The sequence below is a fragment of the Ochotona princeps genome, chromosome 3, assembly GCF_030435755.1.
Source record: "Ochotona princeps isolate mOchPri1 chromosome 3, mOchPri1.hap1, whole genome shotgun sequence".
NCBI classification, from domain to species: domain Eukaryota; kingdom Metazoa; phylum Chordata; class Mammalia; order Lagomorpha; family Ochotonidae; genus Ochotona; species Ochotona princeps.
In genome coordinates this window covers 25751386-25757385 of record NC_080834.1, presented here as the reverse complement: position 1 = coordinate 25757385, position 6000 = coordinate 25751386, and the positions used below count along the sequence as shown (strand labels likewise).

The window sequence follows — 6000 nt, the reverse complement described above, 5'->3', positions numbered from 1 at the left end:
CCAGCCTGAAGCCAGGGGCCAGGAGTGTCACCTGGGTCTCCCACATGAGTTCAGGGCCTGAGCGCTTGGGCCGTCCTCCACTGCGTTCCCAGGCGCATCAGCAGGCAGCCAGATCGGAAGTGCAGCAGCCGGGACTTGAACCCACGCTCATGTGGGGTGTGGGCCTACTGTACAGTGCCACAATGCATCCCCTGGAAGGGTATTTTTACTGGGAAGAGTTTATCATTAGAGTTCACCTCTGACACAATGGAGAGACTTCACAGAGTAACTGGGCCTTTTCTTACTCAGAGCGCCATCTGTGGAGCGGGAGCAGGGATCCTCCCCGGGCTTGGAGAAGCAGCGCCTGGGCGCCCACCTCGTCCGGCCTGGTCCTGCTGGGATCTCGGCCCGGCCTGCTCGTGCTGAAGGAAGCCCTGCTAGGGACCAGAACTGCCAGGTGAGTGGAGACCTGCACGGCTGAAGCTTCACGGGGACGCAGCGCAGCCTCCGCTCACCTCACGGGGCGTCCGCCGGGTGGCCTGGCGCCGGGTGCAGCGCCATCGGCGCTGTATGTGGCTGGTGCCAGGCCAGACCTGCCCAAAGCCTTTAGCGGCAGCTGTTGGCTTGTTCTGGGTGATGAGAACAAGGCTCCCAGCACGTGGGGCTGCTGGTGTGACGGGACTCAGAGGAGAGCTGAAACAAACACATGTTTGTTAAGCATTTATCCACTTATCTGAAGGGGGAGAGGCAGACCCCCATCTGCTTCAGCCCACTCGTGCCCACAGCTGCTGGAGCTAGACCAGGGCAAAGCCAGGAGCCACCCAGGGGACGTCCGTAGGCAGCTGGCGTTGGGAGGGCAGTCGGCACACCGAGCAGGCCAGCTGCAGGAGGTGGGCGTCACAAGCGGCCCGGGCAACGCTGTGCCCCACGCTCACACCAGGACGGATGCTGACGCCCCACAGAGCTCAGTGTGGCGTGGGAGGTTCTCATGAGGACGCTCATGGTGAAGCTTGCTTCCTGGGTCCAGGCAAGGTGGCTGCAAGGTGCTGGGTACAAGGGGTGCTGCTCTGTCCACTTGAAGTCCCTCGGTGCTGCGTGGAGCCGTTGGGGACACAGGTGTCACAGAGACGTGAGAGGGCGGGAGAGCGGCTGGGATCACTGTGTTACGGCGTGGAAACACGCAGCATCTGACCACTGGGCTCTCCATTTCTTTCTGATGTCAGGGATGGAAGGTTCCAGAGAGGCTGGAAGAGGTTTTGTTTTCTCTTCAGCTATGCTCTTCTCTTGGTTCATTGGCAGAGTGGGCAAAGCAAGGGCAAGGCTACCCTCTATGGGGTGTCCTATGGGCCTAGATTATTCTCCATGGCTGTGTGCTATGGCCAAGGTTAGTGTCCATGGCTGTGTGCTGTGGTCAGGGTTAGTGTCCATGGCTGTGTGCTATGGCCAAGGTTAGTGTCCTTGGCTGTGTGCTGTGGTCAGGGTTAGTGTCCTTGGCTGTGTGCTGTGGTCAAGGTTAGTGTCCATGGCTGTGTGCTGTGGTCAGGGTTAGTGTCCATGGCTGTGTGCTGTGGTCAAGGTTAGTGTCCATGGCTGTGTGCTGTGGTCAAGGTTAGTGTCCATGGCTGTGTGCTGTGGTCAAGGTTAGTGTCCATGGCTGTGTGCTGTGGTCAGGGTTAGTGTCCCTCAGTTGTACCCCATGATGTACCTTGCCTTTCCACCACAGCCGTCTCTAAGTTTGGCAGTGACTTGACGTCGGTGCTCTGTAACCTGGGTTTCTTGGAAGACAGTGTTCATGCCGGCCTGCGCGAGCCTGAGTGACTCCAGTCCCTTGTTGCTAAGTGAGGTGTAATTTATGGCTGCCTATTTTTAACGTGCCGTAGCACTGAAGCATTAATTATGCCGTGTAGTGAAAGGCAAGTATTTTTATATACTGTAAGCACTGGAGGAATGAATTATTTATAATCCTTTGCACAAATAGCCTGTTCTTAAAGGCACACAACAGAGGTTGGGCGGGAGGCGGGAGCTGTCGGAGTGCTGAGGAAGCTCGGGGTGTAAGCCAGACCCGCACGCCGTCTCCCCGTGAGAGGCCGCCGTGCCGAGCCTCGGGTTCAGTGAGGACGGCTGTTGGCGGTCAAGAGCCTGAAACGTTATCTCTGCGTTTCCGGCTGCTGTGGAATACAGCACGAGTGAGGCTGGAAGCTGTGAGTAAAGCACATTCCTCCTTGGAGGCCCCTGCTTGTCCCCACTCGGCGGTAGGCAGTGGCTCCCCCGGGGCGCCTGAGGGCAGGACATGGCTCTCACTTCTGGCAGTCACCATGTGCCACTCCTGCTCCTCATCCTGACACACCAGGGCCTCTGAACCTAGAAGACATGTGGGGTCACTCAACACCAGGGCAGTCTCAGCCAGTGAGGGGGCCCTAACACAGTCACAGCCAGTGAGGGGGGTCGGGGCCCTAACACAGTCACAGACAGTGAGGGGGCCCCTAACACAGTCACAGCCAGTGAGGGGGGTCGGGGCCCTAACACAGTCACAGCCAGTGAGGGGGCCCTAACACAGTCACAGCCAGTGAGGGGGGCCCTAACACAGTCACAGCCAGTGAGGGGGGCCCTAACACAGTCACAGCCAGTGAGGGGGCCCTAACACAGTCACAGCCAGTGAGTGGGGCCCTAACACAGTCACAGCCAGTGAGGGGGGCCCTAACACAGTCACAGCCAGTGAGGGGGGTCGGGGCCCTAACACAGTCACAGCCAGTGAGTGGGGCCCTAACACAGTCACAGCCAGTGAGGGGGGTCGGGGCCCTAACACAGTCACAGCCAGTGAGGGGGGTCGGGGCCCTAACACAGTCACAGCCAGTGAGGGGGGCCCTAACACAGTCACAGCCAGTGAGGGGGGCCCTAACACAGTCACAGCCAGTGAGAGGAGCCCTAACACAGTCACAGCCAGTGAGGGGGCCCTAACACAGTCACAGCCAGTGAGGGGGGCCCTAACACAGTCACAGCCAGTGAGGGGGGCCCTAACACAGTCACAGCCAGTGAGGGGGGCCCTAACACAGTCACAGCCAGTGAGGGGGGTCGGGGCCCTAACACAGTCACAGCCAGTGAGGGGGCCCTAACACAGTCACAGCCAGTGAGTGGGGCCCTAACACAGTCACAGCCAGTGAGGGGGGCCCTAACACAGTCACAGCCAGTGAGGGGGGCCCTAACACAGTCACAGCCAGTGAGGGGGGTCGGGGCCCTAACACAGTCACAGCCAGTGAGGGGGGCCCTAACACAGTCACAGCCAGTGAGGGGGCCCTAACACAGTCACAGCCAGTGAGGGGCTCCCTAACACAGTCACAGCCAGTGAGGGGGGCCCTAACACAGTCACAGCCAGTGAGGGGGGTCGGGGCCCTAACACAGTCACAGCCAGTGAGGGGGGCCCTAACACAGTCACAGCCAGTGAGGGGGGTCGGGGCCCTAACACAGTCACAGCCAGTGAGGGGGGCCCTAACACAGTCACAGCCAGTGAGTGGGGCCCTAACACAGTCACAGCCAGTGAGGGGGGCCCTAACACAGTCACAGCCAGTGAGGGGGGGTCGGGGCCCTAACACAGTCACAGCCAGTGAGGGGACCCTAACACAGTCACAGCCAGTGAGGGGGGCCCTAACACAGTCACAGCCAGTGAGGGGGGTCGGGGCCCTAACACAGTCACAGCCAGTGAGGGGGCCCTAACACAGTCACAGCCAGTGAGGGGGGCCCTAACACAGTCACAGCCAGTGAGGGGGCCCTAACACAGTCACAGCCAGTGAGGGGGGCCCTAACACAGTCACAGCCAGTGAGGGGGCCCTAACACAGTCACAGCCAGTGAGGGGGGTCGGGGCCCTAACACAGTCACAGCCAGTGAGGGGGCCCTAACACAGTCACAGCCAGTGAGGGGGGCCCTAACACAGTCACAGCCAGTGAGGGGGGCCCTAACACAGTCACAGCCAGTGAGGGGGGCCCTAACACAGTCACAGCCAGTGAGGGGGGCCCTAACACAGTCACAGCCAGTGAGTGGGGCCCTAACACAGTCACAGCCAGTGAGGGGGCCCTAACACAGTCACAGCCAGTGAGGGGGGCCCTAACACAGTCACAGCCAGTGAGGGGGCCCTAACACAGTCACAGCCAGTGAGGGGGGCCCTAACACAGTCACAGCCAGTGAGGGGGCCCTAACACAGTCACAGCCAGTGAGGGGGGCCCTAACAGAGTCACAGCCAGTGAGGGGGCCCTAACACAGTCACAGCCAGTGAGGGGGGTCGGGGCCCTAACACAGTCACAGCCAGTGAGGGGGCCCTAACACAGTCACAGCCAGTGAGGGGGGTCGGGGCCCTAACACAGTCACAGCCAGTGAGGGGGGCCCTAACACAGTCACAGCCAGTGAGGGGGGTCGGGGCCCTAACACAGTCACAGCCAGTGAGGGGGCCCTAACACAGTCACAGCCAGTGAGGGGGGTCGGGGCCCTAACACAGTCACAGCCAGTGAGGGGGGCCCTAACACAGTCACAGCCAGTGAGGGGGGCCCTAACACAGTCACAGCCAGTGAGGGGGCCCTAACACAGTCGCACCTCGTCTCAGCAGTGTGTGCAATTCCCAGCACAGGTTGGTGGAGCACAGGACTCCACTACTTCCGTGTGAAGTTTCTCCCGCGTCTAGGCCTTGCGCAGTCACAGGGGCCGGCTGACTTTGCCTAACCCTGGGGAGTCGCTGAGGCATCCTGTGCTGTGGGGTGTTGCCTGCACACCTTGGAGAAGGTGGTGCGCCCAGGGTGCTGCTGGCCGGGCTGCACCTGGGGTCAGTGTGACCCCGGCGGGAGGCAGACCACGTCATGCTGGAGCTGGCCACGAGTGTTTGATTTGGGGCTGCTTCCTGTTTCACGGAATTAAAGACATTCTGAGTGGAACTTGGCATCATGTCTGAAATGTTCTGTAGCATGGTGGAGTTCGCAGTCTACATTTGGGGTGGTTTCCTGTCTACCTGAGTGTGGGATGAGCTGCCACGCCCCTAGAACACTGCTGTCCAGGGTGTGTGGGGATCCCCCAGCTGGTGGTGTCAGTATGTGCTGTGGGTGATCTGCTGGGACAGTGGCTCCACGGCCTCCCTCCCTGGGTGGACCTGGCAGTGCCAGGCGTGCAGTGGCGCCCTCATGTAGACAGACTGTTCATCACACTCCTTCCTGGCCTGGCTTCCTATGTAGGAGAAAGTACAGGAGGACCTTGCCCCCCAAAGTGGCCAGGCCCAGGTTGCTGCTGACCCCTGTGGCTGCTGGCTGGCTCTTGTCTTCTGGCTCAAGGGTCTGTAGAGCTCAAGGGCCGTGTGGGGACGAGGGCTGTGGCCAGTGGGAGGGGTGTGCATCTGACCCCAAGGGGTGAAGGCCCCAGTCTGGGGCATCTGGGTGATGGTGGGAGTCTGTACAGCCAGCAGATGGTGCCAAGGAGGTAGGGCAGGGCCTGGTGTGGGGGCAAGGGACACCCCGTTTCCTCCAGGGTCCCTTGTCACCTGCCCAGAGATGGTTTCACCAAGGCCTGGTCGGCTTCGTGTCCCTGTGGCAGCACCCTGGCTCTCTGCCACAGCCTCCTGGCAGGGTGCAGATCCTACTGCGGCTCCCTCAGGGCGGGGGCTCCTCTGCGCCGTGCTCAGCCAGCCCTCACATCTCCACACGCAGCCCCAGTGGTGTCTCAGTGCAGCTGCACAGAGCTGTGGACTGGAAGCCGTGGCCGTGCGTGTGTCGCTCGCTGGAGCGCAGTGTGGTAGTTCTGAGCTTCCAGCAGGTGAGATGTTGGCTGCCCCCTGCTGTGCCCCCGGGTTCCAGGGTGAGCCAGCCTCACCAAGGCTGGCAGGTGGCATCGGCCTGCCTGTTTGGCCCTTAGCAGAGACTCAAGGCCAAAGCAAGAGAACATCATTGAAGTATTTCAGGTCTAAGGATTTGAAAGGCAGGGTGACGGAGCAGAGATAGACAAAGACCTTTCATCCATTGGTTCCCTCCGTGGCAGCTGGGGCTGGCTGG

At 60.9% G+C, this 6000-nt stretch overlaps 1 protein-coding gene across 1 annotated transcript in view; it reads left to right on the top strand.

The window, feature by feature from the left end:
* Nucleotides 1–327: 327 nt before the first annotated feature.
* The window catches only part of ADARB1 (adenosine deaminase RNA specific B1), a 31672-nt gene continuing 25999 nt past the window's right edge, over nucleotides 328–6000 (top strand). The window contains exon 1 of the mRNA XM_058661560.1: nucleotides 328–436. The gene's annotated coding sequence lies outside the window, so the exon portion shown is untranslated. The remainder of the gene's footprint in view (nucleotides 437–6000) is intronic.